This window comes from Armigeres subalbatus, chromosome 3 (genome assembly GCF_024139115.2).
Source record: "Armigeres subalbatus isolate Guangzhou_Male chromosome 3, GZ_Asu_2, whole genome shotgun sequence".
NCBI classification, from domain to species: Eukaryota; Metazoa; Arthropoda; class Insecta; order Diptera; family Culicidae; genus Armigeres; species Armigeres subalbatus.
Genome location: NC_085141.1, coordinates 32,815,884 through 32,827,925, shown reverse-complemented (window position 1 = coordinate 32,827,925; position 12,042 = coordinate 32,815,884). Strand labels below are relative to the sequence as shown.

The window sequence follows — 12,042 nt, the reverse complement described above, 5'->3', positions numbered from 1 at the left end:
AAAAATATAGCGGTGGCACATAATGTCCAAACATGGTTTTCCGGCGAAATTGATTAAACTGATACGTGCAACGCTGGACGGCTCGAAATCAAGTATTCGGATTGCAGACGAAATTTCAACCTTGTTTGTGACCTTAGACGGATTGAAGCAAGGTGATGCACTTTCGGATTTAATGTTCAACATTGCACTCGAGGGTGCTATTAGGAGATCTGGCGAGCCAGAATTCCTGGAGGAACTTCCGGAGGAACTCCTGGAGGAACTTCTGAAACTTGGCGCTTGAAGATGGGTTCCAAGATTGAACGAAAATTGGCCACTCCCCCAAGGGAACCAGGCCCTGGAAGTTCCCGGAGAGTGGTCAGTTCGATCTAAAATCGCCGAAATTTACTCCAGTGTACTTGTTTTGCAAAATCATGAAGTTTGACATGTCGCAAGATGAGTTCTCAGATTGAACGGATATTGGCCAGTTCCCCAAGGGAACCAGGCCCTGGAAGTATCCGGAGGGTGGTCAATTCGATCGAAAATCGCCGAAACTTACTCCAGTGTACTTGTGTTGCAAAATCATGAAGTTTGACATGTCGCAAGATGGATTTCGAAGCCGATCTGCAAGTGACCATTTTTTCCAGGAGGGAGGTAACCCCAGTACTCCCCAGAATATATTAGAAACCATGGTCATTGCACGAAAATTGACTTCGGTTCCTAAAACTATAAGAATTTTGTGATCGATTCCAGAAAATTGCTTGAAAATTCGTAAGAAATTGGCTGAGCTGCGTGTTTTTGAATTTTGAGTTTTGTCGTAAAATGGGGGTTGGGGACGTACGTGTTAAAAACATGATTCTGGCTCCGTAACGCTTCCCGGCAAATGAGCCTTCCAAATAAATGATAGATAAAAAAAATGTCCTTTGATTTTAAAGAAGCGTACGATTCAATAAAAAAAATTAGCGGTGGCACATAATGTCCAAACATGGTTTTCCGGCGAAATTGATTAAACTGATACGTGCAACGCTGGACGGCTCGAAACCAATTATTCGGATTGCAGGCAAAGTTTCAACCTCGTTTGTGACCTTAGACGGATTGAAGCAAGGTGATGCACTTTCGAATTTATTGTTCAACATTGCACTCGAGGGCGCTATTAGGAGATCTGGCGTGCAGAGGAACGGCGCCTCATTGGAATCGATCGCAGGGCTGTAGGGGAGGCTTTATTTATTTATAATCAGACTAAGGCCGAAGTGGCCTGTGCGGTATATAAGAGTCTTCTCCATTCGGCTCGGTCCATGGCTACACGTCGCCAACCACGCAGTCTACGGAGGGTCCGCAAGTCATCTTCCACCTGATCGATCCACCTTGCCCGCTGCGCACCTCGCCTTCTTGTGCCCGTCGGATCGTTGTCGAGAACCATTTTCACCGGGTTACTGTCCGACATTCTGGCTACGTGCCCGGCCCATCGCAGTCGTCCGATTTTCGCGGTGTGAACGATGGATGGTTCTCCCAACAGCTGATGCAATTCGTGGTTCATTCGCCTCCTCCACGTACCGTCCGCCATCTGCACCCCACCATAGATGGTACGCAGCACTTTCCTTTCGAAAACTCCAAGTGCGCGTTGGTCCTCCACGAGCATCGTCCAGGTCTCGTGTCCGTAGAGGACTACCGGTCTAATTAGCGTTTTGTAGATTGTCAGTTTGGTACGGCGGCGAACTCTATTCGATCGGAGCGTCTTGCGGAGTCCAAAGTACGTACGATTTCCAGCCACTATGCGTCTCCGAATTTCTCTGCTGGTGTCATTTTCGGCAGTCACCAGTGAGCCCAAGTACACAAATTCTTCTACCACCTCGATTTCGTCACCACCGATGCAAACTCGCGGTGGGTGGCTCACATTGTCTTCTCTTGAACCTCTGTAGGGGAGGCTTATGTCCCACTAAAGAGGGAGACGGCCAGGATAGGCTTAACGATTAACTCTACCAAGACAAAGTACATGGTAATAAATGATTATGTGTGTGTTACTTCTACGTGAAGTTAAACGATTTACAATGATATGGAAATGCTGATATCATCTTCCAAACTTAGACGTACATGTTCATGATAGAATTAGCGGCGAAAGTATAGAATTGATAGTTCCGTTAGGATACGGCAGGCATGAAGAATGTTTTTATAGAAGTCGATTTGAAAGCGAGCGGAGGGCAATATTTGTGATGGCACATATCGCACGACCTTCCTTCTGCCAAGCTCCCGTATGAGGGGGAGGGAAGAATATCAGTGTGGAAGCTGATAGCGGAGATATATCAGCCAGTGGAGATATAGCTATCAGCTTCCACACTGATATTCTGTATCAAGTATACAAAGAAGAAAATATTGTGAATCGGCAGACTTCTGTGGGCTGCCACGAACACGCTGGCTGCACGCCGTGGAATCGAACCTGGGAATACTAAACGTTCTGGGAAACTGTAAAAACACCAGGCATACACGTATCGACTCTGTAGCCAACCAGGTATACATGTAGGTAGGTGCTAAAAAGATCCAGAGGTAGAACCAAAAGAAGTTTCTAAAGAACTTATATAGAACTTATCGAAGAGCAGAAAATAATCATGTTGGTGCTGGGCATGCCAACTAGTCCGGGACTCCGGGAGAAGAGGTGAAAAAAAAAAAATTTCTGCCTCCAAGTGCAGAAAGTTAATTGGTACGGGTTCAATCTTGTTGGTGCTGAACGCGCCAGCTAGTCCAGGAGAACACGAAGTAAAAAAAAAAATATTTCTGCATCGAAGAGCAGACAACCTGCTGGATCGGTTGTGTTGTGGAAGCTTATTAAATGAAGCATATAGATTTCAATTTGGATTGATTTGAAACACAATTTTCGTCTGTGTGTCTTGAAAATAACTTTGCTCACAATGAATATGTAGTCGCTTACCAAGGCGACTTCCCATTTCAACTAACCAACTATCCTTTTCCGTGACGCTCACGGAGATGCAGATCATTCATCGGTTTATTGTAGCAATGAGAGTCTCCTAATCCTAAATTGACTATGAAGACGTTGCTCGTTCTCACTTACGTAATCTATGGAACTATTCTTATTTGTTCAGTAATGCTTCTTTCGGCAAAATTTTGTATAGATTTCATTCAAATTATGAACGCAGCTACTAAGAATAATTTCACAACCTCGGTTCTTTTACACGCAGCTGCTTAGCAGCGCATGATTAATTTACATTCTAATGACTTATTTGTTTACACACCACCAACACTCATTGGTACACGCGAACGTGTTCAATCCAGTTTACGTTTCAATCGGCTTCGTTTATATCGAATCACAAACAGCCGTCGGCAGCGATCTGTCGCAGCAGACCCAGGATTGATGAATTAAATCCAACTCCGGCGGTGTGACTTGCAGCGTGATCTGTTAGGTAAACAACCTTCTCAGGCCGGCAAAGCTCGTTTCGGTACCAACATGCGATAACGCGCATTCTTCTACCGATCCATGTTCACAGAAATTGCCGCCAGTTTGGGTAAATTTTCCGACCGTCATCCGTCGGACCATGGCCAGTCGTTCCCGCGAGGCAGCAATTCTGTGGCGTGGCGGTGATTACATGCGATGTAAATTGTTCACCAATAAGCACCCATTCAGCGACACCGAGCCGAGATTAGTTCTAAGTGCGGCGAACTAATCAATGAACCGTCCGCCGTCACAGTCGTTGCGATCGCGATGGAAAAATGTCTTAGTTTTATAAGCTACAATAAATATTTCAATGATTACCTGGAAACTTATAAAATTATTGGATTGAAAATTTGAGTTTATTCGCATATATTTAACAATAAGATTTTTTTTTCCATAATTCAATTAGCGATCTGAATTCCGATCAATTCCACCACTGTTCATTGTTGTTAGGCAGTCTGTGGTCTGTCTAGTCATCGCGACAATTTATGCGGCATTTGCGTCACGTGTGTAACGGTAAGCTGCGTAAAGACACCTGATCGCGCAAGGTGAGCTGAATTGATTCGGCCGAAAAGGTAAAACTGGTTCTGCTGTGAAGCTCTCGCTCGCATCGATTGCTGGTGCGATCAGTGCTGTGTGTGGGAGACAGTAAGGCGGTTCAGATTACGAGCTTTATCACATGATAAAAGGGATGCTGATGTCAAAATTCACACATCTTATTTCCATTTAATATGAAAGAACGTAAGAAATCTCGTAATCCAAACAGGCTATAAAGTAGTTTTGTACTTGAGTATAGATCCTCTGGACAAATGATCGTTAATTGATGCGTTGTATTTTGGAGCTGTTCCGTCAATATGGGGACATTTTTCCCCCACCCAATTTTTTTACGAAAAAATAAAAAAAAAATATAAATTTGTTCTCAGGCGGTGTAGATTTGACAGATTTTATAAATATTTATTGAGTATATATCATAGAAGGGGGTTTAAGTCTACCCAAATTCTAAGATTGCATGCGCTGTCGAATTCCACATTAAAAATTGCTTATTCAACAGCATGTCGCAAATCTGCGTATTTTGGAGGAAAAATGTTTGAAAAATCAGAGAACGCCTTTCTACTTCCATCAAAGCAAGTTCTTGGAGAGGGTCAACTCCCCCGAACATTTTTAAATTCGATTTTAACAGCAATCCATAAAATCGATTGTGTATTAATAGCAACAACAATTCACATACTGCCGCATAATGTTAAATTATATACTTCTTAGAGAGTCTGTGCGAAGACCGCGAAAGTTTATTCATGTGCGCAAACCGTCATTCTGCTGCTGGATCTGGTAAATTACGCCTGGGAAGCAACAATGGCACAGCAAGTTTGGGCAAAGCTGGAAAAAGCGTTCGAGGATTCGGGCCTAACCAGGCGAGTTGGGCTTCTCCACAAGCTAATGGATTTAACATTTCGGAGGACTGGGTTGGCACTTTATTGCTGGCCTGGCTACCATAAGAGAATCATACCATGATCCTGGTCCTCGAGAACTCCGGAACAACCATTATCACAAATTTTTTTCAAAAAACTCAAGGAGGAATTACAAGAGGAACTGCAGAAGGAATCATTAATGGCGCTCCAGGCGAAATTCCCGGAGGAATTCCTAGGTAAATTCCTGAAGAAGGCCTAAATAAACTCCTAAAAAAAAGCCTGAATGAATTCCCTGAACTACTGGATGAACTTCCGGAGGAATTCTTGGAGGAATCACAGGATGAATTGCTGGTGGAATTCTCGGAGGATCTAATGAAGGAATTTCTGGAGGAACCCCCGAAGTAATTCATGGAGAAACTACCGGAGGAATTCACGAGGAATACCCCGAGGAATTACCGGAGTGACTCCCGGAAGAATTCCCGGAGGAACTCTCGGGAAAATCCCGGAAGGATCTAATGAAGAAATTTCTGGATGAACTGTAGGAATTCTTGAAGGAAGTTCCGGAAGAAGTCTAGGAGGAAGTCCTGCAGAATTTCTTAGATAAATTCGCTCTCGGAAGAACTCCCGGAGGATTTCCCGGAGGAACTCACGGAGGAATTCCTAGAGGAGCTTTTGGAGGATTTCCCAGAGAAACTCACGGAGGAATTACCGGAAGAACTGTCGGAGGAATTCTCTCAAACAACTTCCGGAAGAATTCCCCGAGGAAATTCCGGAGGAATAATCCTAATAATCCTAATGAATTCCTGAAGTAACTTTACTTACTTATGGATCCTGTACACCTCCGGTGGTGCAAAGGGCCGACTTGAAAGATCTCCATCCTGAGCGTTGTCCAGCTACTGCTTTAACCTGTTGCCAGGTTAGATTTCGGTCGACTTCTTTTATTTCTTTATTGAGGCTTCGCCGGCATGAACCTTTGGGTCTGCATCTGCTGCGATGTCCCGCTGGGTTCCAGTCTAATGCTTATTTACAGATTTCGTTTCCGCCCCTAGGTAGATTGTGGCCTACCCATCCCCACTTCCGATCCCGAATTTCTGTTGCTATCGGCCTCTGGTGACATAGTTCGTAAAGTTGTTCCTGCAGTAAGCCTGAATGAATTCTCACAACTACTAGTGGAACTTCTAGAGGAATTCTCGGAGGAACTACTGGATGATTTTGTTGTGGAACTTACGGAGGATCAATCTGAGATATTTCTAGAGGAGCCCCCAGAGCAATTCTTGGAGGAAATCCTGGAGAAACTTCCCAGAAGAATGATCGGAGGAATTCCCGGAGGAACTCTTGCAGAAACTCCTTGAGAAATTCCCGGAAGAGCTCGCGGAAGAATTCTTGCAGGAATTCTTGGAGAATTCTTGGATAAATTTCTGTAGAAAGCCTAAATGAATATCTAAATAAATTCCTAAAAGGAAGCCTGAATGAATTCCCGGAACTGTTGGTTGAATTTCCAGAGGAATTTTCGAAGGAACTACCGGATGAATTTCTTTTGGAATTCTCGGAGGAATTCCCGGAGGATCTAACGGAGGAATTCTTGGAGCAACCCGCGGAGGAATTCTTGCTGGAAGTCCCGGAAGAGCATCTGGAAGAACTCTCAGAGGAATTCCCGGAGAAGAACTCGGAGAAATTCCGGGAGGATCTACCGAAGGACTTTCTGAAGGAATTCTTGAAAGAACTCGCGGGGGAATTCCCCTAGGAACTCCTGGAGAAAAACTCGCAGTAACTCCCAAAGCAACTCTCAGAAAAACAATCTCGGAGGACCTAACGGAGGTATCTCTGGAGGAATTCTTAGAGAAAGTCCCGGAGGAAATTTTGGAAGAAGTTTAGGTGGAAGTCCTGGAGAATTTCTTCGATAAATTCCTGTAGGATATTCCTGATGTATTTCTTGAAGAACTCTTGATGCATTCTTTGAGAAATTGTCTGGAAGATATCATGAATGAGATCTTGAATGAATTCATGGAGGAACTCAAGGAGGATATTTTGGAGGAAATTCCAAGTGCAATTCGGCAGGGATTTCAGGAGGAACTCGTGGAAAAATACCTGGAGCATTTGCCAGGGAGATACTTGGGCGAATTCCTGAAGACATTCTCAAAGATATACCTGAAGGAATACCTGAAGGAATTCACGAAAGATTTATTAGAAAAAAAAAATCAAAAAAGAATTTCACAAAGGGATCCTGGAAAAATTCGCTATTGAACTTCTGGTGAAATTTCCGGAAAAATTCCTGGAAGATATTCCGGAGGAATTCCTGGAGGAATCACTTTCCAAGTAAAATTCTGGAGCAAAATCAGAGGATTTCCTTTAAAAATTTCTGAAAAAGCTTCCAAAGGAATTATTGGAGGGAATCCCGTATGAATTCCTGTAGGAATTCTAAACTGCATTTCTGAAGAAAAGCCGGAGATTTTTCTGAAAGAATAGCAAAAGAAATTTCTAGAATAAACTTTTGGAGGGGATTTCCTGAAAAAAATTCAGAAGTAATTTTAATTTAAACAAATTATTATTTTCTGGAGGAATGTGAATCAAAACATGATATTTATTTAGTCTTCAATCCGCTCCAAATTTATATTTATCTGGCCTAAAGTCTGGATTGATTCACTTCAAATTAGTTTTAAAATATTTTTTATGAACCTTTATGGTTAATAAATTTACCTATTGAAAAATCTTCGCAATGAAAGTTTAGGTGTCGATGTCTGGATATTTATTTTTATTTGGCTGTTTGTTCAATTTTCGTCAATTTAAATATTTTTAAAACTGACGCGCCTGACGCTTTTGCGCGGTCACTTTTGTCACTCGATAAGTAAATTGCCATTTTCAAATTGACGCATCAACGCGCTGTCAGCGTGACGCGACGCGTAACGCGCTATTGTGATCCAGCCTTAGCTCCAGGCAGTTCATAGAGAAAAAAAATCTAAATAATCCGCAGGTAAGTTTCTGCAGGTAGTCACGGTGAAATTTCGTAACAGCTCCTATGACATATCTGAGCTCCAGAGAAAGTTTTAATGGATTTAGGAGGAATTACTTCAGGAACTTCCGGTAGAATCCCTGCAAGAATCTAAGGAGGAATTATCTTATTGGCTTCCGGAAGCACTCCCTGACGAACTTATGAAGGAATTCCTGGAGAAACTTCCGATAAAATTCTTAAAGAAGTTAAAAAATTTATTTTGAGCTTTTTAGTGGAATGTCTTCACTTGTCATAAGACGACTTTGTACAATCCCATTGAACTTCACCACTTAATTGGACCTTGACTGATACGTATTTTGACCTCAACAGTAAGGCCGTCTTCAGTGTCTCGTACTTGACTCGACTTCGAGTCGAAGGAACTCGACTTCGAGTCAAGTACGAGACACTGAAGACGGCCTTACTGTTGAGGTCGAAATACGTATCTGTCAAGATACAATTAAGTGGTGGAATTCAATGGGATTGTACAAACTCGTCTTATGACAAGTCTTAAAGAAGCTTTCTGGATGAATTTTCATGAAATTTTTGTAGAAATTCTGGATAGAATTGGAAAATTGGAGGAAACTCCAGACGAAATCCTGGATGAACATCCGGACGAAATCCTGAATGAACCTCCGGACGAAATCCTGGATGAACTTTCGGAAGACATCCTGGAGGAACTTCCGCAAGAAATCCTAAAGGAACTTTCGAACGAAATCCTTAAGGAACTTTCGAACGAAATTGTGGAAGAACTTCCGGATGAAATCTTGGAGAAACTTCCGGACAACATACTGGAGGAACTCCCGGACGGAATCCAGAAGAAACCATGTGACAAAAATCTGAAGGAACTTCCACACGAAATCATGGAGGAACATCTGAACGAAACTCTGTAAGAACTTCCGGACGACGTCCTAGAGGAGTTTCCGTACGACATCCTAGAGGAGTTTCTGGACGAAATCCTGGAGGAATTTCATGACGAAATCCTGGAGGAATTTCCACACGAAATCCTGAAGGAACTTCCGGACGGAATCCAGGAGGAACCTCGTGACAAAAATCTGAAGGAACTTCCACACGAAATCCTGGAGGAGCATCCGAACGAAATTCTGTAGGAACTTCCGGACGACATACTGGAGGAACTTCCGTACGACATCCTACAGGAACTTCTGGACGAAATCCTGGAGGAATTTCCGAACGGAATCCTGGAGGAATTACATGACGAAATCCTGGAGGAACTTCCACACGAAATCCTGGAGGAATTTCCGGATGAAATCCTGGAGGAACTTCCTGACGGAATCCAGGAGGAACCTCGCGACAAAAATGAAGCAACTTCCGAACGAAATTCTGTAGGAACTTCCGGACGACATCCTAGAGGAACTGCAGAACAAAATCCTGGAAGAATTTCCGGACGGAATCCTGGAGGAATTTCATGACGAAATCCTGGAGGAACTTCCGGATGAAATCCTGTACGATCTTTCCTCGACATCCTAGAGCAGCGGTTCCCAACCTGGGGTACATGTACCCCTGGGGGTACCTTCGCCAGGCACAGGGGGTACCTGAGACAAAAATGCGTAATGGCGGATGAATTACAATTTCAGTCAAACTTGAAAGGCTCCTTCCAAATGACACGGAAGCCTTATTTTAAGGTGTTTCATCAAACTTTTTTTTCTTTTCTCTTTCTTTTAAAAGCTTCGGAAGGGTCTTTTCAAGAGACTCGGAAGCTTTTAAAACGGAACAGGCTTAAAAGCCTCCTTTTAAAAGGCTCGGAAACCTACTTCCAGCAGGCTTGTGAGCCTCTTTTTAAAAGGCCAGGGAGCCTTATTTCAAGAGGCTCAGAAGCCTCATTTCGAGAGGCTCGGAAGCCTGCTGTCAAGAGGCTCCGAAGCCTTCTTTCGAGAGGCTCGGAAGCGTCCTTTTCAAAGGCTCGGAAGCCTCCTTTCAAGAGGCTCGGAAGCCTCATTTCAAGTGGCTCGGAAGCCTCCTTTCAAGTGGCTCGGAAGCCTCCTTTCAAGAGGCTCGGAAACCTCCTTTCAAGAGGCTCGGAAACCTCATTTCAAGAGGCTCGGAAACCTCCTTTCAAGAGGCTCGGAAACCTCCTTTCAAGAGGCTCGGAAACCTCCATTCAAGAGGCTCTGAAGCCTCCTTTCAAGAGGCTCGGAAGCCTCCTTTCCAGAGGCTCGGAAGCCTCCTTTCCAGAGGCTCGGAAGCCTCCTTTCAAGAGGCTCGGAAGCCTCCTTTCCAGAGGCTCGGAAGCGTCCTTTAAAGTGGCTCGGAAGCCTCCTTTCAAGAGGCTCGGAAGCCTCCTTTCAAGAGGCTCGGAAGCCTCCTTTCAAGAGGCTCGGAAGCCTCCTTTCAAGAGGCTCAGGCCTCCTTTCAAGAGGCTCAGAAGCCTCCTTCAAGAGGCTTGAAGCCTCCTTTCAAGAGGCCTCGGAAGCCTCCTTTCAAGAGGCTCAGAAGCCTCTTTCAAGAGGCCTGGAAGCCTCCTTCAAGAGGCTCAAGCCTCCTTTCAAGAGGCTCAGGAAGCCTCCTTTCAAGAGGCTCAGGAAGCCTCCTTCAAGAGGCCTGGAAGCCTCCTTCAAGAGGCTCAGCCTCCTTTCAAGAGGCTCAGAAGCCTCCTTTCAAGAGGCTCAGAAGCCTCCTTCAAGAGGCTCAAGCCTCCTTTCAAGAGGCTCCAGCCTCCTTTCAAGAGGCCTCGAGAGCCTCCTTTCAAGAGGCTCAAGCCTCCTTTCAAGAGGCTCGGAAGCCTCTTTTCAAGAGGCTCGGAAGCCTCCTTTCAAGAGGCTCGGAAGCCTCCTTTCAAGAGGCTCGGAAGCCTCCTTTCAAGAGGTTCGGAAGCCTCCTTTCAAGAGGCTCGGAAGCCTTCTTTCAAGAGACTCGGAAGCTTTTTTTCAAGAGGCTCGGAAGCCTCCTTTCAAGAGGCTCGGAAGCCTCCTTTCAAGAGGCTCGGAAGGCTCAGAATTCTTTTTCCAAGAGGTTTGGAAATATACAGTTAAGAGGAATCCTTTCAAGATGCACATAAGCCTTTTTCCAAGTGGCTCGTAAGGTTTTTTTTCATAAGAAGCGTGGAATCCTATTTCCAAGAGCCCGGAAGCCTCCAATAGTCAAAAAAGTTCTGTAGGAAGCTCGATGTATTAACTTAATTTGAATTGGGAAGTATCATGGAAAATGAGAATTTCAGGAAAATTTATGGAGATATATTCCGTTAGTTTTCAGGTCCATTTTCCATATATCTTATGAGTTAAGCTTATTTTCATTTACAAAGGGGGTTCAAAGGGGTTTACAAAGTTCGAAGGGGTACCTTTCAAGAAAAAAGTTGAGAACAGCTGTCCTAGAGGAACTTCCTGGAGGAAATTGACTGAATCCTGGAGGAACCTCCGGAGGATTTTCTGGATGAACCTCCGGAAGAAATCCTGAGAAGACTTCGGACAAAATTGCTGGAGGAACTTCCAGACAAAATCCTGGAGGAGCTTCCAGATGAAATTCTGGATGAATTTCCGGACGAAATCCAGGAAGAAGTTCCGGACGACATCCTAGAGGAACTTCCGAACGAAATCCTGGAGGAACTTTCGGACGGAATCCAGGAGGAACTTCCGGAGGAATTTCTGGTTGAACCTCCGGATGAAATCCTGGAAGAACTTCTGAACGAAATGCTGGAGGAACCTCCGGAGGAAATCTTGAAGAAACTTCCGGACGAATTGCTGGAGGAACTTCCGGACGAAATCCTGGAGAAACTTCCGGTCGCAATTCTGGATGAACTTCCAGACGTAATCGTGGAGAATCTTCCGGTCGAAATTCTGGAGGAACTTCACGTCGTCGCCAGTAAAATTTAAATTAGCGCACAGGTCTAGTCGGAAATGTCATTGCTTCCTGTTTAAAATTGGCGAAATCTATGGGTTATGGTCTTAAAAGCTATGGTCAAAATACTTCTTTTTATAATGCATGAGAAACAATCCATCTTACTGAGCAAACCGTGCATGCCTACGTTCATAAGAGATGAAGTGCAATCGACAATGCCCAGAATCACTTCTTGTGCCGTTTTCGGTCGATATGATAAGTTGCAAAACTCTCGTTATCTGTCACAAACAACTCAGACTGTCGCTGTCGACAACGGGACCATATTTGGATTGTTTTCTGAACACCCTGAACCACATACACTTCGCCCTTCTTGGCAGAATCATTGACGGAAAGGCCAAATACATCGCTAGCAGGGTACACGGTACGGACTTTTAAAGTGC

At 44.2% G+C, this 12,042-nt stretch overlaps 1 protein-coding gene across 1 annotated transcript in view; it reads left to right on the top strand.

Moving 5' to 3' along the window:
• LOC134219534 (sensory neuron membrane protein 1-like) overlaps window positions 1-12,042 on the top strand; it is an 87,365-nt gene that overhangs the window by 16,962 nt on the left and 58,361 nt on the right. The window lies entirely within an intron of this gene.